Genomic DNA, 24,212 nt, shown 5'->3' on the forward strand with positions numbered 1-24,212 from the left:
AACATATTAAATAGTCCGTTGCGTCTTTTCTAAGAGTATGAATTTTACTAAAATTGTCCTCTGGGCTTTTATTTATACTACATTAAGATGTTTTCGTTGTCGATCCATTAGTTACTATACCTAAGGTTTCAGATAAAAATGTCCCAATGTTTGGCCATCCTACAAAATGTGACACACTGAGAAAAAGACTGTAATGTGGGGTTAAGATCCTTTCAACCTCATATGAAGCATTTTGGTAAAGCCAAAGCAATTCCAATATACAATATTAACAAAACAACAATGATTTATCCCACATGATCCGTCCGATCGTTTTTTAAAATTGTCGTTTTATCCGTGATGTGTTTTTGATGCTATCCCAAATCCAGATACGGCAATGTCAAAACTATACATTTTCTAACAGAGCACTTACCAGGCACATCTTTCATCCGGAGGCGAAATGAAAAAAAAAGTCATAAAAAATATTTCATTACTAAATATACTTCACAATATGATAAGCCCAATGGAAGGATCTTGTTGTAAAAGCCATGGGATTGTACATTAAGCCTCTGTCACTATATCACACCCCCATACAGGAAAGTCTAAAGAAAATGTCTGTATATGCAGAAAACAGTTGAACAATAATAATGGCAATTAAAAGTAGAAGAGCATACGTTTATTTTCAGTTTACTGCGGATGGTCGTGGCTTTCCCCCCACCATAATGATGGCCACCGCCGTATAAGTGAAATATTCTTGAGTACGGCGTAAAACACCAATCAATCAATAAATAAATATTTTAAGTTTCTTTTTCATCAAGGAAGCTGTAGACGTCGTCGTATGCTGAGCAATGAATGCGACAAGACAGGTTAGTTATTCATCTTTTTCCATTTTACGGCGCATACGTACGGCAAAAGAAATTGGGTTCCAGTATTTATTTATTGGTGTTTAGGGCCGGGCTTGCTCAAGGACATTTCACATGCATGACGGCGATCATTTTGGGTGGAGCAAACCTCAGTGCCTGAAGTTAAACTACTGCCTGACTTGAGGCTGACTTAATGATTCGAACACACGTCCTCACTGGTCAAGACCGAGAAGCGCTGTAATCGTCTAAACCAACATTAACCCAGGGTTCCAATAGTGACCAATGGAAACCACCGCTCCTATCGACAGGAACCTGACAAACCTCCTGACGGAAAGCCGTAGTCTAGCCAGCGAGCCAGCCAATGGCTAGTCAAGTGTGATAAGATCAATGACAGATAAGCAGGAATGCATGGCTCATTGTCTTCAAAGAAAGATACCACAGGATAATTGCGCTTGACTGACCTAGACTAAGCTGCATCGACGAAGCCATATAAAGCCTATAATTAACTGATCCGTCTTTATCAGCACCGTATGTTCCATTAACATCAAACCATGCCGTGATAGAAATATGAGGTTTGCCACATGTTTAGAAGTGAATACATGGTAGTAATAAAACAATGTTGTTGTACCCGATTTACCTAATAACATGACAAACTTGTTTATGGATAACAACTGTCTGTCATGGACGACGTTTTGGTGCAGATACTAACACCTTCTTCAAATCTATGACATAAACGAAACATGAAGGAGTGCAGAAAAAAGGCAGAAGCAAGTTTGTCAAGTTAATCATGATCAAACCCAACTTCTAAATGCCACTTAAAGATGTTATTTACTTATGTTATTAGTGTAAATGCAGTCGAAGTAAATCCACGGCTGAACTTCTTTAGTCATTAGATCAAAGTACATATTTACGGAAAATAGCACATTTAATGTGAATAGAGTGCTTTTAATTCAAAGAAATACCAGTACCATTATGCCTTGAGATCTCGTCAAGAAAGGCAGCGAGGTATATCAAAATTTGGATTCATTTATTTCAGTGGGATTTTTCGCCGTACTCAAGAATATTTCACGACGGCCGGCATTATGATAGGAGAAGAACCCACGACCAACCGCTGATTGCTGGAAGACCTTCCCAGCTACAGCCGGAGAGAAAGCCAGCATGGGCTAGATTTGAACTCGCAACGATGGCATTGGCGAGAGGCTCCATTGTCATTGTTTGCGCTAGCACATTATCCACTAGAACACAGAAGCCCCCAAAAGCGTTTGAAGTAAGGTATAACATATACTCACCATCTGTTGTGAGGGAAATCGTAATGAAACGCAAGAATCAATGATTAGATAAAGTTTGGATGGAACAAATGATAAAATACAACATATATAATTCAACAAAATTTACATGTACGCTTTAAAACTCCACTAACTATAACTTTATGCGTGTAAGAAAATGTTTAAACTAATATTTACCGTCTTGATGAAATAATATTCTCCGTATACTGATGTATTTAAAATAATTATTATTTACCGTTTTATGATATGTTTAAAATAATATTTATTGTTACATGATATTTTCCAAAAATAATTAAGGTTTTCCGTTTAACGACAAACTGTCACTTTAATGTTAATTTTACAACTGTAGCAATATGAAAAGAGCATAAATAGACTGATGAACACGGAAAGATTCACATCGAGACATAAAATTATAAAATGCAAAGGACACCAAAAGCAGCGTTACAACAAATGCAATTTATTCCAGCATCATCCATAAGAAAACCGTGCAGCTCGCAACAGTACCGAGGGGTTACATAAACACGAAATAATTAATCAACAACTGAGTTAAACCTCCAGCTATGTTTGACATTGCTTTGCTCTACAAATGCAAGTTTTTACACAAAATTTTATGCTACAAAGCATCGATATGTGGCATACAATCAAAAGAAAAAAAAACAACAAGTATATTATTTTAAAAAGCAAGTGTGCACATAAATCATGAAAATGCAAAACAAAAATCCTAGAGTGGTTTAAAACATTGACAGTATGTAGATTTACGGTTTTGAAAATCTTGCTTTAGCCAAATATCACTGCATAGCAATGAAAGCGGAAAGCGATTGATCCTCCATACTTTTACCAATGTTATATTTTTTCTCTTATATTTATGGGACGAAAATACAGGTTTCAATTTCTGTTCAAACTTGGATGATAACTTTTACAAACTCCACAATCACAGATTTCACACGCATGATGCAAAACAGAAGCGTTAAGGACATACTCACTCGTAAACCCTGGAAATATAATAACACAAACCATGACTATCATAAAGACCGAAGGTTACCCGGCATGTGTAACGTGTCATTTCTAGACATTTACAATTTACAAAAACCAATAACAAATCAGATGACGTGTGCTTCGATATTTCTAATCGAGTCCGTTATCTTCATTTAGCCTGTGGTGAATCCGATTTTGTATACAAACTTCACATTTATGGTTCTTTTCTCTTTTTGCTTCATTATTTCACTCAACGTTAAAAATTTGGTGTAGAAGTGTAGAAAGTGTAGAAGTGTAGAAGTGTAGAAAACATTGCTATAGGTTAAGTACAAGCTATTTGAATGTACAAAGCCGGGAAGTCATTTCACTTACCACATTATGCTGTCCAGGGCAAGTTTAAAACAGAAAGAAATCTTGAAATAACAAACAGAACATAAATCTTGAAATCACCAGAACGGTCTTAACTATGGAATCGTGTGTTCATGGAAAACAATATTCTAAAGGTCCCTGTATGGGACTTCCACTTAATTCTATCTTCTTATCTATCCCTTCTTTTATAAATATATATTACCCCGATGTTGTCAAATTTTTACTGCCTAAATAATAACAATCTTTTTGTGACGCTGTATTTCTTCAGTTTTATTTGTTATAAAATTTAAGAAATTTAAAGTCATTGCGATGACTGTAGTATAGGGCCTACTTAAAATAGTCTGAGGTTAAAAATCTTACGACGTCGAGACCAGAAACACAGCATAGTGATGTATGTATATATTCGGTTAAACGTCGAACTGGACAATTCTTCATCCATATGACGACAAGGAGTCATTAAGTGTGTGTAGATTTATACTGTACATATACTGTGTCTTCTTGAGGCACAGCGAGTTCATGCCGCCAAAGTGCTGCCGCCACTGGAGTATCATGACGGAAACACCATACATGACATCTCATCCAGTCACATTATACTGACACCTGGCCAGCCAGTCCTGTTTTCTTGCTCAAAGCCAAGCCAGGCAGCAACAAGTACAATTTTAATAATTGCTATGATCCGACCCGGGTAACGAGTTAAGAATTTAAGCATGATCTACCATCTGGAACTCCAGTCTCTGGCTTCTTCTGATTGGAACGAAGGTGGATTATTTTCCGTTATTCCTTGGGCAACATATACATATTGTTCAGTATACGATTTTGTGTGTATGGGATGGATGGAAATATCGCCTTTTAACAGGTTCGTCATTCATGTGAGTGATGATGCACATCTGTGAAAACGATGTCAGTATGTTAGCAACTATTATAATAACGAGTATAGGGAAGTTTTGGATAGACAGATTTATGGTTTAATGTGAGTATTCTACCCGTCTCGTTCAACACAAGAAATGAACAGATTCAAAATCCTAATTTGACTTTTTTGATTTCACCCTTTCCTTAAGGTTAAACTCCCACTTAAGGAAAGACAAATATTAAAAAGAAATAATGAAAAAAAAATGCTCTCTTTTCTCAGAAAATCGTACTCACCCCTCTTTTATTTTCCAACGTCCGAAGTAAATCTGCCCGACAACAAGGTACACCTAGAACATACATATAGAATCACAATTGATTATATGCGAAACGAAAGAATGGAATCATCTCATGGTTCTAGTACTATATGGTTATCTCTTTAGACAACAATATGTAGGCTGTGGGATCAACAGCTCGCCATGCAAGTACACTTTAACCGGTACTATGGGGACATCATGAAGGGTTGAGAGATTGTTCGATATAGCTACGATGTATAAAGACGTCAAAAGACCTTTGCGCAGAAACATATATTTCTTTGTAATAAGCGGAACGTTCACATAATGTGACAAATTGGGTGAATGATATTTTCAGTACAAAAAGGATGACGGATAAGAATAAGGTAAGATAATACTGAATGACAGAATAACGTAAGACAATACTGAGTGACAGAATAACGTGAGATAATACTGAGTGACAGAATAACGTGAGATAATACTGAGTGACAGAATAACGTGAGATAATACTGAGTGACATACGTCGGTCTAACTAAGAGTATTACGCTGTGAATGCTAAATGTTTATTACAAAGCTTATATTGCACTGATCCATGCAGCAACACTGTTAATTTTGATAACAAATTCCGTTGAAATAACATTCCTTCCATACAGGAGGAGCCCGTTAAGATTTTAATATATTGCCCTGTCAGTATCTGAAAGTATTGGTTCTTTACATAAACAATGTTTGTACCTCGAAGGCATACTGTAAAGTAATATCTGTTGAAATCTTTGAAATATACAAATGTAGTTAGAAACATATGCATAGATTTGTAAATTTCTATAAAATAAATCCTCGCTAGTTCAGTATATCTTTACATTACACCATGAGGATTGTGGGCAACTCTGGGCCAGGTTGTTCAAAAGTGTATTAGCTAATACCAGTATTAAGTTATATTACATATTTACGATTTTAACAGAACCCAGCAACCAATACAGCTGTACAGAGACCAAATGGTACAGCAGCAGTTTAATTTACTTTACGTTTAATACAACAAGACACTTTTGAACAACCAGGCCCAGTACAGTAGGTCATGACGTTTGTGGAACACCTACACACCACAGCGTAAGGTTTTTGAGATGCCTGTACAGTTCGTCATGGGTTTTGTGGGATATCTGTGTAGCAGGCTATGGAATTTCTGGGATACCTGAACAGTACGCCATGAGGTTTGTGGGATACCTGTACAGTACGTCAGGAGGTTTGTAGAAAACCTGTACAGTACGTCATGAGGTTTGTAGAATACCTGTACAGTACGTCATGAGGTTTGTGAGATACCTGTACACTACGTCATGAGGTTTGTAGAATACCTGTACAGTACGTCATGAGGTTTGTGAGATACCTGTACAGTACGTCATGAGGATTGTAGAATACCTGTACAGTGCGTCATGAGGTTTGTGGGATACCTGTACAGTACATCATGAGATTTGTAAAGAACGTGAACAGTACGTCATGAGGTTTGTGGGGTACATGCACAGTACATCACGAGGTTTGTGAGATACCTGTACAGTACGCCATGAGGTTTGTGGGATACCTGTTCAGTGCGTCATGATCTTTGTAGAATACCTGTGCAGTACGTCATGAGGTTTGTAAAATAACTGTACAGTACGTCATGAAGTTTGTAAAATAACTGTACAGTACGCCATGAGGCTTGTCGGATACCTGTACAGTACGCCATGAGGTTTTGGGATGTATATCTGTCGTTGTACGCTTTTCTCCACCATGAAATCCAACCGGTTTTATACATCTAACATATTCCTCAGCACAGCGAAAAACAGCAATCAAACAGATAAATAAAATAGATATTAAAGGTAATACTGCGACGGAAAATCGAACTGAAATGGCTCTGTGTATCCTTTTTACCAGTGACAACGATATTATTGATGCTAATGGAGCGACGACAGGCTATAGTGTTTCCACTCGGCTTGATCATACTAGCAGGTTCTAATGGTGAATTCCTCACCCTGTCTAGCGCGCACTGCCGTCATCACACCCGTAAAAGTTGATGTAATTCGCAGTATATAGTAGCCAGTAATGAATTAATGCAGTGGGATATCACTTTCTCCGATCCATTTCATCCCGAATCGCTGTTGGTTTTTATAGCACACAATCGCATCACTACCTAGAGGTAGATAGGCTACTGCTTTTTATCATTTCTGGTTTTATTACGGATGTCCAGTGACGTTGTGATATTTGCAAATTGTGGCATTTTGTTTTTTGTTTTTTTTTTATATTTCCTCATACATGTGAAAGTACGTTCAACCCCCCTCTCCCCTTAGAAAATGACATATGAAGGCTGGTGAGGTGTAAAAATCTCATTTATGTCTTACAAGCCCAGTTACAATAAAAAATGACGACCTTGTATGTATCGGGTAGTGTTAAATGTTAAACTTGGGTTAAATATATGTCACTGTTAATTAAGTTGAAGGTATTTCAGTGTGTGCCATTTTGTGCATGTCGATTGTTAAGTGTTCATAAACTGAGGGTAGAGAAAACTCCCAAGGTGGTCAACCCAGGGGATGACAAAAACGCGTTTGAACTCAACAGAGGAGAGAAATATAGAAACCCTTAGAAATGCTGAATTAGAGTAAATGTCTTCACATTGTGATGAAAGGGCACAAAGGGAATTGCTTACAACTGCAATAAGGCTTGGATCAAGGGCTACAAATCAATAGAGCACCCTCATGTATTATACCTTTACATTTTCACTGAAATCCAGATCGTATTTGATACTCCATTCCGGACTGTTACGTGTTTAGGATTAAACATATCAAATAATGTCAAGATAGAGATTTAATTTTTTTTGTTGGGTTTAATCTTTTTCTCAATATGTCGTGATTCGTGCAGGCGTAATTATTAGATTGTGCAACTTACTGCCCGAAATCACGACAATCTTGAGTTAGGCAGGTTGTTTTTTCTTTCCTTTTTTCATTGACTAATTTGTTCATTTGCATGACCACAGGTCCACGGATTGAAATTTTGATGTAAAGATAGTATTTTTCACCTGTTGAAGCCTAAAAGCAATAAATCAAACGAGATCACGATATTTCTCCTGCAGATTTTGGACTTTCGACACAACTATGTTGTTAGCATGTCATATACAACTCAGTGTTTTTACAAGTGGGCGATGAACTTTAGAGATTTACGGAGTACCGGAACGCTATCTTCGTCTTTTTTGTGTTATTACCTTATTCTAATTTCGCGCGTCAACGACGCGGTTTGGAGGAGTGACTGCACTGGTCATCCCTACGTGACTGGACGTTTAGACAAGAACATCACTCAAGCCGATCTTCTATAGAAAATCATCTGAGCAAAATGTTACGAACGATCGTAAACGTAGTTCACTAAGATGTAAAGCGATACAAGACGATAAACACGTTGAGCTCGCTGACACATTATAGACGTTACCCTCAAAGACTACGGTAATGTGTCACCCCGCCAATAAATCATGAAAGACAGAGAGAGCTTTTTTAGAGAGCAATATATCCCTATCCAATGAGGCGGGTTCTTAGAAAAGGCTTATCTAACCGTTTCCAGTGGGCACGGCTCGTGACTTTAATCTCCTTAACTGCTATTATGGTTCTCTAACCTCATAACGGTTTCGAAATATAATCAGTAAGTACTCGCTCCTCGCGTATTAATGAATTAAGCAAATGCGTATTTAATTTCCTGTTTGTCTCGTTATAGATACTATTCCAGAATTGGAAGGAAAATTGGTTGAATGATTAGAATTTAAAGAGATTTTGGCAAGTATGATAATACATGCAGTAGTAACTAAATATAGTTAGGCCTCCTACAGTTGAATGGACCTGCACTATTAAAATGGACGTGCAATGAGTCTACAAGGGTTCGTATTGCGGTGGCTAATAAAAAGTGTTTCATTAGCAAAAAAATGCCTTGTGCTTCTTAAAACTGAGTATAGTTATTATTAAGACTTTCAGCACAGAGAGTAAAAGCTGAGAAGCGACTACAGTGTGATAATTGTAAAATGGTCACAAGTAACCTGTGAAATACGGCTTCTTATCAATTTACATCAGTTATGGTTTTATTCTGACTGTTCATGTAAATGCTTAAAAAGTAGTAAGTCACACGCACCTTAAAACCATGGCTTAGGCAGAATTAGGGGAAATAATGCAGTGATGATAACTGACATTATTAGACGTTCAGGTTTGCTATTACTCAAAATGCCGTGTTATCATCACATTTAACATATATATGATAACATCAAAACAATGCAAAGGCGCTCCTTTCAGTTACGATTTTAAATTTTGTTTTATGGAATTTTCCTTTAAAGAATATTACTATTCGTGCTACATCGCCATGAACTCAACAACAACATGCCAAAGGCAATCGACCATTCCACTGTCATTCCATTCCATTCCAGACAAATATCTGCTGCGGTTGTAGGGTTATTGCGACTAACTGTGAATACAAAACAGACTTCCATCCCACTACTACCATTCCATGAACGTACTACAATCTAACAACATTCTAAGCATAGTAGTACGCTGACAGTGCAATATATATTTATTCCTGTGCATTCCATCCGGGTTCGTGCAATCTGATGAAATGTGTAAATTTATATCTGTGTTGATTTTATGTACTTATACCTATAAAAAACAAATTCTGAGTATAGCAGATAATACTGCAAAATATCATTCTAATTGAAAATTGCTTAAGTAATAAAATAAGTACACGAAGACCCATGGGTGGCCTGCTTGGCCGAGGTAGTTAGTGCACTAGCGCGGCGCAATGGCCCTAGAGCCTCTCACCATGCAGTCGCTGTGAGTTCAAGTCCAGCTTATGCTGGTTTCCTCTTTGGTCGTACGTGGTAACCCGCGGATGGTCGTGGGTTTTCTCCGGTTTTTCTTCTAACCATAATGCTGGCCGTCGTATAAATGGAATATTCTCGAGTACAGCGTAAAACAGCAATCAAATAAATAATTAAATGAAGACCCATGGAAACTGATTTAAACATCCCAACAAACCACCAAATATGACACAAATAAATATAACACGTGAAAAAATGCTTAGCTCAGTAGCGTATCAATTTCTTAAAAAATCGTCTAACCTATAGTCGGTATATCCGTGATCAAGAAATGCAACAGGTCTAAGCAAGTGGGCACGGATAATGCTGCAGCCGCGAAGACAAGAGGCTTCGTAGACGCTTTCTACAGCGCTCTGATACTCATCACCTTCATGTGTGTGTGTAATATTGATTGCTAGTCTATCGGACCGCATGAAAAAAATTTGTATAGAAAAGCTGGCGAAATCTTCAGATGGACTATGTGGAACTATCCAAGACGACTTAGCTGTGAATGGGCGATCGCTTTAAGAGATGTATGGTGGACTACATTATCATAGTTAAAGCAAAGGGGATGCACGCTTATACTGAAGAGTGTGGTATGGGTGTGTACACCAACAGTTCGGCTTTGCCCAGAGGAAAATAGCAAACTTCGTTTACCGAAATCACTTTTGGTCACTTGTACTCAATATATTTGTGTTATGATATATACCAAATAACAAGAAGGTATAGGTCTGTCATACAATCGAACAACGTGCTAGTTTGATCCTAGATATCATTTATCAAGGTTATTTTCCCATATTACCTATATGTCGATATCACAACGATATCGTACACATATAATATAACCGGCTCATCTTTCCACTGCCTGGTCATCGCGTTTGTCTGAGCTTTGATAAGCCTGGCGTGAAGTTAGCCAGCTGTCCACTGGCCCGAACACGTTGGCTTTGAATCTGACAAACTCCCGTTCGGCAGCCTTCAAATTGAGACAACGAATAATTTGGAGATGATCAAAATGGCTACGATGTTCATTCAGACGACTCGCCTAAACAGCAGTCATCAAGGAAGAATGTCATGACGAACCTAGTATTATAACTAATTCAACATTTGACGTTAAACATCCGTGCTCTTTTGCCCGGCTTCATTAAGGACCCAGAGATGCCTCAAAGATACTAATTCACTAAGTAGCTGGTTTGTTAACGACGGGGGAGGTCTTCCCTTTTGGTCAACACGTTTAATTGGAGCAATTAGTGTATGTTTTTGCCTATGTCCATGTTAGTAATTTTTCTTTGCTTAAAGTGTTATCAACATCTGCCTCACGTCAACTGGGCTACAGTAATTGCTTGTAGCATATGCTGTTACCATTTGGTGTTCATCGCTTAGTACTTCAAAAATGGAGGTGGCAAGACAAAGCCATGTTACGCTCCGTCAAACGGAATGTCTAGCACGTAATAAGTAATGTTCTTTTCAAATGATGTTGAGATATTCGTATTTATCTAGTTGTGGTTCTCGCCTTATCCAGGATCTAAAGAAGTTCAACTTTTGTCAAACCGCCATCAGTCCTTACGTTGTAGACAAAATCACCCACAAGGGTTTATTATCTACGGAGCAGTAAAAGTGACATGGAGAAAATTTTTGGAAGAAGAAAAAAAAAATTTTGGAAGAAAAATTTTTTTAACCACCGATTTTTAAAGTCGAAGCCCCGACCTAATCAGCCAATCACAGGCCGTTTGCTATCGACAGCCAATATGGCAGCCACAGACAATCGTGTCTCACTAATGACTACATATTTTGTCTAGGGTCCTACCAAGAGTTAAATAACTTGTATTTTAAATAAAGGACAGGATTACAATGGGTGTGATCGACTACGCAGGTCAAGTCCAGTCTGTTTAAAAACATATCACTCTTAACTCCCAGTGAAAGCATATTAATAAACAGATTTCAAGGGATAAATATGAACTAAATAAAATACAACGTGCAGCGGCCCTTCTATAGACCTAGTTGACTTTTTTCAATCTCATTTGCAACAGCTAAATGTGAGATACCATTCGAATAACCGTGCCATCCAGCAGGGTGGAACTAAGGCGATCTATATGGATGCGCTATAGGCCATAACTTTGTGTCACATATGGACATCTAGGAAGACGGCGGCAATGAGTTGGAATCTTATCGTTTATACGAGCATATTATTTGATTGAATGTTTACTATACGAATAATAATCCAAGACTGTTGAAGGTTACACTATAAATTATCCGCTATAGATCGAGATTGTGTTCGCGTTCGTCATCGTCTAACAGGATATTTTGGTACTGGGAAAGTATAATTCGCAAGTAACAGCAGTCAGTTTGATGAGATTATATCGTAACCCCTAGTATTGCATTTATGATTGATGAATTAAGCCCAGGCCATTTTTCAACTCGGGGGTCCCGACTTTTAAACTCGGAGCCCCAACTTGTAAACTCGGGCCCCGACTTTTAAACCTGAGGTCCCGACTTTAAATGTCAGACGTTGAAAAAAAAATATTTTCTTTCAAAAAATTTGTTTCTCTTCTAAAATTTTTTGTCACTTTAACGGCTCCGTAATTATCAGCTCACCTGTCTTTACTTTTCATGCCCTTCTCTACAAGCCTGCTGGCAAAGTTGAAGCGGGTTTAGTGAGATCTAGATTTGAACCGAAGACCTCACTGGTAAATGCACTTTATGTGTGAATCAAGCAGCAAGGACAAATGCAGTTACGAACTGGAATCAAGCTCTCGTTATACATCGGCTACAGCTTTAAATCTGGAAATTTGTCGATTACCTGACAAGGGTCGGTGGTTTTATACTCCAGGATCTTAGAATTCTTCCACCCATAAAACAGAGCATCGAATCGGTAAAAGTGACAGCAGTATAGCATTAAAAATCAAACGAACAAATGACTTCACATTTCTGCATGCTTCTTCGTATCATGCGTGCATCAGGTCATTTAACGTCAAGTCGAGCAGGACTTTTGACAGTCTTACTGTTTAATTGTTGACATTTAAACTATGACGTAACAAAAAACATACAGTTGCCAAATTTGAAATCTGTCGACACTTCCTGCCGACAGTTGTCCACCCTATTGTCCATGAAATGTTTTAATAGGCATCCTTTAGGCCTACGCATATCTATATGGAATAAAATGAGCGTAATAAGATATCTGTTATAAGCAGAAGAAACGTTTCATTTGTGTCACGATGGTCCATTTTACGGAAATTTATCTCAGCGCATGTAGTGTACAGAGTGATAGATTACCACGATCAAGGGAGAATGTATCAGTTACTGCGGTTAGCTATTCAACGGGGACCATTTAGCAATTATATTCAAAATATATTAGGTTATATATCTATCTCAATTTATGCTGCTCGTACAGACTATTTTTGGGGTAAATTAATGACACCTGCTAGCTTTAAACTTCCGGCCCCTTACCAACCTTTTACCTATTCAGTGCATTTTTCAACTTACAATTTCCGGTTTCATGCAACTAGATATACCTGTCTCAACTGCAATCTTCGTGCAGACTTCGGCTTGTTTTGTATTGTAAAATCTACGAGTGGGGGCCCCGTACACATTATTGGCCAATTGTCACCCCTTAAATTCTCCTTAATAAATTCAAGTCATGCTGTTGAAGTGTGTACCCAATATCACAACTTAAACGTCACTTCACTTCTCAAGACTTGTCTTTGAACAGGCACGGTAAATACTGCGGTCAATAAACACTGCCGGAAATTTGGCATTAGCGTGTAGGAGAGAAACGGCGACACGCGATCTTCGATGTTTCGGTCGAATCGACCAAGACATTTATGTCAAAGTATATTTTAAGTCTTTGGTAAGATGTATGATTGCTGTAAATGACCTTGTAATTCGTTTGTGTTATTTCACAGTATCATTAATGCTTTCGAAATTGTCCTATATACACTGTGTTTTGGCACTGTAAGGTGTCAAGAGATGTATCAATAACACACTTACGTTTAAACTTTATCATAAGGTCTAGATTTTGAGATGCAAAATACATATGTATTATTATGAATGACGCTTTGGTGGCTGTTTGTCAAAAAAATCCCAATTTGTCTCTATAATGAGCGACAATTCTTCTTGGATTAACGATTCAAGTCCAGAGTTTCTGCAAAAGCTAGTTTGTCAAGGTTATTCCTTCAAACGCCTTGATCAAGTTTCTTAATTTATAAAATGAGTATAAGTCTCTTGTAAGTAAATATAGACAGAGTTTCCAGAATCTCTGGTACTCTGCTTCACGAATGTGTCTAATTCCGTTTAGCCGGGGACTAAGGACCATATATTCATCGTGTTGAATTAGATCGCCACTTTCGATATATGAAGGGTTGCAATCAAAGCGCAACTGAGATACATATATCATTATAGACAACTTATATACAAGAATAGTACACGATCTGAATACTGATTTCACTGATTCACCTAGAGAGTACCATGCATCTTTTCAACATCATTTAAAACTGCTGACTGCTTCTCTTTGCATGATTCCGCCCCAATTTCGTACTTTATGTGCTTTCTTTGTTCCTCGGGGGCTTAGGGTAAACGTCGTTTTGGGAATGGCCTCACAAAAATTACTGAGGTGGAAGGTCCATTGATGCTGTTTGATTTAATTTAGCTTTGATAATCCTCCAGTGTCAAATTGCTTTAGTTAATCGACGATATAAACCACTGACAAAATATTACCTATTACCGATAACAAATATATTTAACTAGAGTAAAGTTAGTTTTAATGGGAAAGATTTTATGTATATTAATGGTTTTCTGAAAGCTTGTCGATGCAAGGGAATTTATTAAAATAATAAGACACCATTAACATATTAACTACTAATACTAGCATATTCTGCTAATTAAGGAGAACTTCCCCAACGTACAAGATATAAGGAAACACATTTTTGTAGTTCTACATTCCTACGTCCAAACCCACATTACAGACTGATTAGAGTTGGTTCTGATAGTCACGACACCAGCAATTCCTACGTCTTTCATTAATTATCTCTGGTTCGTTAGTAAAAGTAAGAGCAATATACCCAGCTGTTCAAGAGTATATCTTTAGCTTAGAAGAAACGTTTTAATAACCAGTTAGTCGGTAGTAACGAACAATGAGCCCATAACAGCCGGATATGTTAGATCAGTCAGAAATAATGAACAATGAATAAAAAAAATTTAAAAATAGCGGTTAACTTTCCTCAGGTAAATGAGTTGGAATACCACATATTGTTTAAAACCAACCTCACGTGCTGCCAACACATGACTATTGCCGACAAAAGCAAGGTCATGCCTTTGCAAACAAACATCAAAAATAGATAAATAATGCAAACAGGCTTTATTATTGACCAGGTGTGTCGGCATCATGTCTGAATAGTGGTGTACTAAATCTGACAGGAGGTCCTCACTAGCGTGCTCAGATGGATGTATTTTCACCCGATATATTGAGTGATGGCAGAAGTGAACTGCAGAAGTGCACCGGACAATAATCTTCGTAAAAGACGGACACCATTTCTATGAGTGGCTGTGTGAGTGAGGCCCTACACTGGCACTACATAAGTCAGTTATTGCTTGGAGTTTAACGTTGTACTTAACAATTTTTCAGTCATATGACGACGAAGGGGTCCTTAAAATGTATGTAATGTGCCCCCTTTGTTGCAAGACGGGTTTCCGCCGTTTTTTCATCTAGTGCTGCTTCACTGAGACGACTTACCGAAGGAAAGTAAGTCACCCCGCCCGAGCCATTATACTTATACGGGCCAACCAGTCGTTGCACTATCCCCTTAAAGCTGAACGCCAAGCAAGGGAGTTACAACTGCCTCTTTTTTAAGGTCTTAGGTGTGACGCGACCCCGTATTGACCCTGGATCTATCGATCCCGAAGCGGACGCTCTACCAACTGGTCACTACCACTCCATGTGAACAGGTGTTAAGTTCCAAAAGGCTCAATAAGGCCGGGACGTTTGCGGTTGGCTATTCACTAAACGTACCTTCAACTTCAGTTGTTTGACTAGGTGTTTGGTGGTAGGAAACAGTAATATACCTTCAAATAATAATAATACCTTCATTACATACTGCATTACACAACGATAACTGGTAAGAGGGTGTCTGTCAGCAGCCTGCGGATGGTTGCGGGTTTCCTCCGGGCTCCGCCGGGTTTCCTCTCACAATGTACGGCGTAAAACATCAATCAGATCAAATAAATAAATCAACGACAACTGGGATAAAATGTACATACAGTTATAAAAAGCATTTTCATACCTGACCACATAGAGTTAAATAAAATATATCACCTATATCCCTACATACTGTGGATTTGCCGATAACCTGCGGATGGTCGTGGATTTCCCGCCGGGATCTCTCCGGTTTCCTCCCACCATAATGCTGTTCGCCGTCTTATAAATGAAATATTATTAAGTACGGCGTAACACACCAGTCAACTAAATAAATACAGATTGTGAAGGTCTAATTTACAAAATGGAATGCATGTACGAGAAATACATATCAGCCAAACGTAGGTAAACAACGAGGTGGTGTGTTTTAAAGGGATGTACTGTCACTTGCGCGTGGAATAGAGATTCCTAATAGAATACTTCTTGTGAAATGTCGATATGATATAAACCATACATATTTCTTGACTTGAAGATGAGGAAATTTCTCAATACAGCAGACAGGTGATAAAAATCACAAATTGTTTCATTTTCTATGTGGGAGAACAAATGATGAAAATTTATGAATAAACCCTAATGCTAGCGTATTGACATTCACGTAAGGAGCTTGTGGTGAGGCAGCAGAGTATGTTATCAGCACCATACTGTAGTTTCCTACAGATTTGCGCTATTCTGGTAAGTTTTACTCTAGGCTTACCAGCACCCTTCTGTAAGGTTCACCAGATCTGATATAGACCGTGTAGCCTATTCTTTTGTCGCACTGATTGAGAAATGAAAAGAATTGATTGTGGTAATTAAGCCATGGAACGGCCTTTAATGTAGGCCTGAGCGGATCGAGGATAAGGTGCAAACAATGGCCACATAGGCTATAAACGTCAGTCCCGTGTGCACGGATATGGCCAACGGTGTACACATCCGATCACTAGGGCTAATTCCGGAGTTCTCCCTCCCCCAACATCCCAAGGCCTCAGGGTAGACCAGTGCAGCAATGTTCCAACGGTGAACAGAAACCCTCACGGGTGATATACAGAATAATAATGAAAAGCAGTTATCCCGGAGAAACATAAGGGGTGGCCTTGTCTATAAGTGAGAAACATTTTCACAGGCGCTTCTTGGTAACTTTGTTATCTTCTACATGGGTGGCGTGTAATAAATTAGAGTTAACATCACTACAGTTTTTTTGCACTTAATTCTGCTTCAGCCATCGTGATAGCGGACGTATTAGTTGTTACTACATTTAAGTATTTACGTGAAAAGTTTAAAAATAACCTTAGTGAGAGAAATTGTCAAGAGGATGGATTTTACTATTGTCAGGTGTGACAATTTTCCAACTATTACACTGTCGCTGTTGCTCTGGTGTTACTCTCTATGCGTGTAATCTTTTACACGCAAAAAACCCTGCAAGTATTGTAGTTTTGCACATGTGAGCATATTGTAATTTTATCTGTGGCGTCGAATACGCACACAGCTCTTCTGAGGGAGAATACTTTCTTTTCGAGCGCCATAAACGCTTGTAAAACGAACAGGTGTTTACAATCGAATTAACAACTCCTACATATCGAATTAATATCAATATTAATTCATATCATTTATATTTGTGTACAAATGACCTTGGGGTCTAGTGTGAAAGGAATAAGATCTCAGCACTCTATAAAGACAAGCTTCGCATACAGCTATATCTAGGCACAGTTTTGCTGCAGTTAAATGTTTAAAATATGAGCGTCAAACCAGACATCCGTATGCCAGTCGTCAACCAAAATTGATTAGTATCAATAATTACAAGATCAGCTTCCACAACAACGTTCAATACAAATACAAATGTATATAAAGTAAGATATTATGACGGATTCAAACAAAGAGAAGCAGTAACCAGAATTCAATGTGAGGGCCTCACTCACGTCCCAACCGAATCAGTATCCATGCAGTGTAACATATTAGTTCATAAGCTGTCGGGAATACATCTTAGTTGCGCTTTGATTGCAACTGTTTATATATCCAACATAACGATACAAATGCTTTTAAGGTTACTGCTGTGATGTGATTTGTAAATTTTTTATTTTGGCTGGTTTCAAAAGCGTCTATTTCCTGTTTTGTTCTGATTTTGATATTATCATTATAATGTCGGAAGACAACTGTTTCCTGGTTCTCTTCAGAGTATAGCTCAGCTACTGCCGGTGTGGCGATAAAAACTAAATATTCATTCATCCATTTAATCTGGTCAATTGCGAATGTGCTGTAAAACGAAGTCACCTACAGCCTTGCCCATGGTCATCAACCTCTCGTATTGAGGTATAAATGTAAAGGTGTCCTTGACCCAAGCCGCTTTCGACCCTTTTGCATCAGTGTTATGTGGAAACTTTATCTCCTAATCCATTGCTGAACAAATGCACGCGTCTGTCTTACATATGTGATATGTATTTTTAGTCCGTTTATAAAGATGTATAGGCGTATATGTGCTATGCCAATTGCAAGGTTTGCCGAAACAAATGGCCACTCTCCACGCCTCGTGCTATAGATCTATCAACTTTTCCTTGCCTGCGTTCCCAGAAGTCTCTTACAAGTATAGGTTATTGTGATTCACTTTGACTTTGTCTTCGTCTTTTGACACATACCTGACCAATTTTGAACCAATTATAGGTTTATCTGATATCCAAGGCAGGAGGTAGTAAACCAACAATTAGAAAGGTACGATTCCTGAAAATGACCACACGAAATGATATTGCTACAAAGAAGTTTACATCAACTTAGTGAACTCTGGTAAAGCCTACAATTATCAAACCCTGAAAATCACATTCAAAAAGAGGTTAAAGCGAACATTTTATAGACTCTTTTTATGAAGGATTTTCCAAGCTCCCACTGCAACATGTGATTTATTGATTCCTTCAAATTGCTGTCTATCTCGATGGCATATCATATGCCAAGATTATAGACAGACTAACAGATCACAGGCGAATAATTCCAACGATAAGGCACTTTATGACGTTTGATAACTTTATAAAGTTGATACTTGATATGTCTAGAAAAAACACCACTCAGCCCTTCCAGAGAATTTACTTTTTTGAACGTCGTATCATAACTGTTATTCATTGTTAAAGGATGGAGTTTTGATCTCAGATCGACTTTTAGTATTATATATAGTCTTTTATATTCACCAAGATCATTTTCCAGACAAGGAAACCTTCCATATGAATGGGGAAAAAACAAAAAAAAAAAAACAAAAAAAAAACAGAAACCATGTCGTTAGGCACAAATACTCGCGAACAAGCAACGTTGCATTTCTCGACATTCCACATTGGCAAATACAGCAACTAATTCTAAAAACTTGCTAAAATTGAAAAAAATCCTAATGTGTAATTTTTACATCTGTTCCTTTTCTGCAGAGCCATATTTCTTTGAACGACACACTACTCAACTGACAGCTGTCTCTGGTTCATATAAGCAGTTCTGCCGTGATGAATGACCATCCAGAAGCCTTCTTTGAGGCCCTTTTTTTCGCACGTTGGCAGATGACGCAATGTAAAAACCACCCCCAATTGATCTTTCGGGAGTTGGTGAAAAAAATGAAACAAACCCCTTATGTGTCAGGTCGCTTGCTAGATCTTTCGTCCGTGACAATTTTCAAGAAGAAACCGCTGAGTCGTTTGACAATCCGCTAAGTTCACTTACGTTAAATGGCAGGTCGAAATAAGAAGAGCTCTGAATGAAGCATCTGTGAAGACACCTTCAAACTCATTTATCCTAACCTCAAGTAACAGAATTTTTACCAAGAATGTAAAAATTCCATTTTTTTTTCATATAGCGCCGTCATATAAGTGAAATAAAAATACGCTGTAAAACACTAATTATATCAGTAATTAAATTACCTATTTAATCGCGTCGAGACAAAAATTCGATAGAGTACACAGTTAAGTGTAATTTGCATAAAGTAGTGTGATTTATACAACAGCATCCTGATATATAATTTCAATACAACTAAAACTCACCTAGCAATGAAACTAGAATGCCTCCAACCAAAACAAACATAAACAGCCGCCTCCAAGACTTGCTTTGCGTCACCATGTCCTTAGTCAAACACAACGTTATTCCTGGGTAGAACTTCAAAAAATATCCTGTGACCGAATAAAACAAATACAACCTTACTGGGAATAAGTTGTAAGCCTTTATCCTAAGTAACGAAACCTGGGCGCTGCCAAAGGAAAATATGCAGTTCTGAATGTTAAAATCCCAGTCCTGTTGTACTCTCACATAAGATTATCCTGAGCTGTTTTGTCTTCTTTGCCTTGTTACAAAGGTACCCGAGAAGGATTTACGACATCATTCACTTAAATGAGTTAGAGAGTACATGATGATGATCGTCTGTCTTCACTCGTCTTATCCCGACGAACGCTCTTCTGATAAATGTAACACTCACACAAACCAAGGAATCGAAGATATTGTCAAGACGAGTCCATAGCATCCGCTAGGTTGGGGTAGGGCTCGTAGGTGAGGCGGAAGGGACGGATGACTCCACCTTAATCAATGGCCTGCCCAGTCCACAGAGGAGCGAAACAGCGTGACTGACACCACTTTGTACAACCTGTGACCGACTGCCTTTATTACCGTGAAGTTGGAAGTGTTGATTTAACCCGAGGGTGTCAAATCCTTTCCAAATCAGCCGGCGCTGCTGCCAATTGGCCATTAGATACCTTAGATATGCGGGTGTATTCGGGCCAAGCCTAGTAATCTGACGTCACAGCACCCCCCTATTCCCTACCCCCCGAGTAAGTAAGCACCTTATATCGTCTTTGACAATGTGGGGGAAGCCACTAACATCTCAAACAACAGGCTCGTCTGTATAGCGCAACCTAATGTCGATTTTAATTACGAGAAAATGTTACAACCTTACACTTTACTTTAATACAAGAGCAAGTCTTTGAGAGGCAACGTATTCTTTTGTTACAACGATGTTGTTCTTTTGCGGGCACCATTGTCATTAACAACAATTAATGGCAAGCAATAATGACATTAATGATGTTAACTTGACAAAAGTGCTCAGAGAAGGAAAGAAACGTCGTTGAAGTTAAAGAAGTTGTACCCATACTGGTATTCCGATGTTAAGTTTCGCTCAACCTCTTTAAAGCCTTTATCTGAAAGAAGAATGGCGTATACTCGAAAGTCAGATGTTGTAATAACTCTCATAGTATTACCTTAGTGCAAAGCTAGAATACCAAGAATCTGTATTTGCCAATGACTATGCAATTTTCTCGTCACTGCTAAAGTCACCGCAACCACTCACTTTGGCGATAAAGCAGACGAGTTATTTGCCTAAGTGAGAGAGTTGATGATGTTGACGTGACATTCTTAAAGGGGGTGTGATATAGTGTACAAGTACATCCCATCTGTTGGCCTAATATTTCAAAGTGAATACTTATAGACCATGTATCAAATAAAGATCCTATAGTATGTGAATGTAAGTTTTGTGTTTAATGGATATACCGCTCTACAACATGCCTTTGTTAGAATTAGTATTTAGATGACAGTTTAACATTTGTAAATGATGGGGGAAAAGAAAACGTGTGAGGAACAAATGTGGTGTCTACTTCAGTAGGTGTACCCAGTTATTACTTTGACGCATCTCTGTGGCCTACAATGTAAAGGTCACCGCTCACGCCTCGTCGTCAAGAAAAAAGTAACAAAAAAAGGAGGAGTGCTCAGAAATATTCACACCTTTATTTCAAACTCCTTAATTAGGCTGTTCGTAATAAAAACACGTGCCACTATGGCAACAAACAGATAGCGCAATCAATATGAGATATGTGACTGGAATGTCAAACTGTCGGACACGTCCATTTATTTAGTCTGTTTGCACGGATGTTTGCTTCGGCACTATTTGTCCTAAGATAACCTCGTTCGGATGTCTTCTTTTGGGCATGTCATTGCCAAATGTTAATCAACAAGTACTTAGTCAATTAAAATATCATTATTATGTAGGCTCAAGTCATTGATCATACAGGGGTTCCAAATCACTGCACGCCTTAGTGTCTGGCCTGGGTTGTTAAAAGTGAAGGTTGATAAATGATTGTCGTGTTGAAGCTCTGGATCAGGTTTTAATGCAAACTGGCACCAAGTGAACTCGATATCCCAAGGAGCCAGATGGGTAGGAGACGGTGGGGGTCGTTAGTGGAGGCGGGGATACAAACAATCTAGCAATTGTTTTTGGGATTGAAACTCAAATCTGTCACCACTACAATATACACATTCTCACATTAAGAGTTATTTCTTGACTTTTAATTTCACCCATCGTATATATATTACAGCTGAAATGTTTTCAAAAGAGTCTATCGTTAGCTTCGAAAAATTCGTGAAAATTGCCTTTAGTTATAGATAAAAATCACCATTCTCTGGTGCTAGTATGTAAGCTTTGTTCTAAATTCTTGCCTTCATTGGTGGTAAGAATAGATTCAAGCCAGTAAAACGATACCTTTGTCACAAAAATTAGCCTTCCCGTTTTCGTAATTTGCCGCCTGCCAAGATATACTTACTTCATTGCTACAAATATGGGTATTAGGGATTGTAATATAAAGCCAGTCTATTACCGACCAGCTCTAATCGTTATGTCACAGGCACCAGTGTGGAAACAAGGCGCTGTGCAGATGCTGTGGTTAATTACCCCGAAGCTTAACTGCAAGGGTAATTACAATCACTGGTATCGTGTGTCACGAGCATTTTGCAGGTATGTACTTTTTGTTCATTGATTATTCCCAATCTTTTCGCACTGTTAAAACTCATTTTCTTGGTTGGACATGATCATTGTTAGGCACGAATGTTTGATATCTAAAGATGAATGTCGTATTGATTTTTTAGAGGTAATCCATTGGCCGTAAACAGTTTTCGGATAACACTATTAAATCACGCGTCAACTAATTGCACCTTATACCAGTCATTCGACATGTCCAGACCTGTCTATTGTCATTCACTGAATTCAGATTGATTATTCAGCTAAATATATCTGCGTACACATTTCGTAAACAGACAATAATGAAGCCTTTCGGTTAAAAAAATAGGAATGACCACATTTTTAGCCTCGCAGACGCTGAGTCCCTTGTATTTTCGGTTGAGTGGCTCAGTCGTTAACATCTAAAACATAGGATAGACTGTTCTATCTTGACGACAACTGTTGTCGTATACCCTATTCTCCATTTCCAGTTTCCTGGCCCTGGGTTGTTGATGTCGGATCCTTCAGGCACTGAACTCTAAGATCCTGTCCTGTAATGGTTGCATCATCTAGCTTTGACAGTTCGAATTCTCCAGCTCAAATTGTCTGATGTTATCTTTGGCTGGTAGCATCCTTCAACTAAGTTTGTCGGATTCCCCATTAGACAGTTCGCATTCTCAAGCTCACAGTGTCCGATGTTATCTTTGGCTGGTTGCATTCTTCAGCTTAGTTCGTCGAATTAACCATTAGAAAGTTCGAATTCTCCAGCTTACAATGTCTGATGTTATCTTTGGCTGGTTTTACCCTTCAGCTCAGTTTGTCGGATTCCCCATTAGACAGTTCGAATTCTCCAGCTCGTAATATCTGATGTTGTTTTTTAGCTGCTTACATCCTTCAGCTTAATTTGTCAGATTCCCCATTAGACAGTTCGAATTCTCCAGCTCGCAATGTCTGAATTTATCTTTGGCAGGTAGCATCCTTCAACTAAGTTTGTCGGATTCCCCATTAGACAGTTCGCATTCTCAAGCTTACAGTGTCCGATGTTATCTTTGGCTGGATGCATTCTTCAGCTTAGTTCGTCGAATTAACCATTAGAAAGTTCGAATTCTCCAGCTTACAATGTCTGATGTTATCTTTGGCTGGTTTTACCCTTCAGCTCAGTTTGTCGGATTCCCCATTAGACAGTTCGAATTCTCCAGCTCGTAATATCTGATGTTGTTTTTTAGCTGCTTACATCCTTCAGCTTAATTTGTCAGATTCCCCATTAGACAGTTCGAATTCTCCAGCTCGCAATGTCTGATGTTATCTTTGGCTGGTAGCAACCTTCAGCTTAGTTTGTCGGATTCCCCATTAGATAGTTCAAATTCTCCAGCTCAAATTGTCTGATGTTATCTTTGACTGGTAGCAACTTTTGCCGCGAAAAAGTTTTGTCGGATTTACCAGTGTTTTTTTTTTTTTGGCTTTAGAAAACTCATTTAACTCATTTATCGATATCGATAATCCTCGATTACGAAGTTAATTATTCTTGATTACGAAGTTAAAGTCCGTTATTATCCATGCACCTAAATTGATTCAGCATTTAAGCGTGGTTTGCCTTGTATGGGAATCAACTTTGCTGTCGACGATACACTCGTCACTTTTAGTGCCTGTACTTGACTGCTTTTCTTCCCTCAGCGGACGCATTCATAACGGTTATCGTCCTGGGGGTGGGTAGATATCTAAGAGCTGGGACCGGCCTAAATGTGACCAGTAAAACTCGACCATGTCACTTGCTGAGTGAAGCGAGCGGTGGCTATTTTATGTGCGTCAATACTGAAATTAGTTAATTTAGTTACGAAGCTTTGCCTAACACCGCGAACAATGGGGTTGGGCCAATCTTGCACTGG

Source organism: Liolophura sinensis, chromosome 6 (genome assembly GCF_032854445.1).
Source record: "Liolophura sinensis isolate JHLJ2023 chromosome 6, CUHK_Ljap_v2, whole genome shotgun sequence".
NCBI classification, from domain to species: domain Eukaryota; kingdom Metazoa; phylum Mollusca; class Polyplacophora; order Chitonida; family Chitonidae; genus Liolophura; species Liolophura sinensis.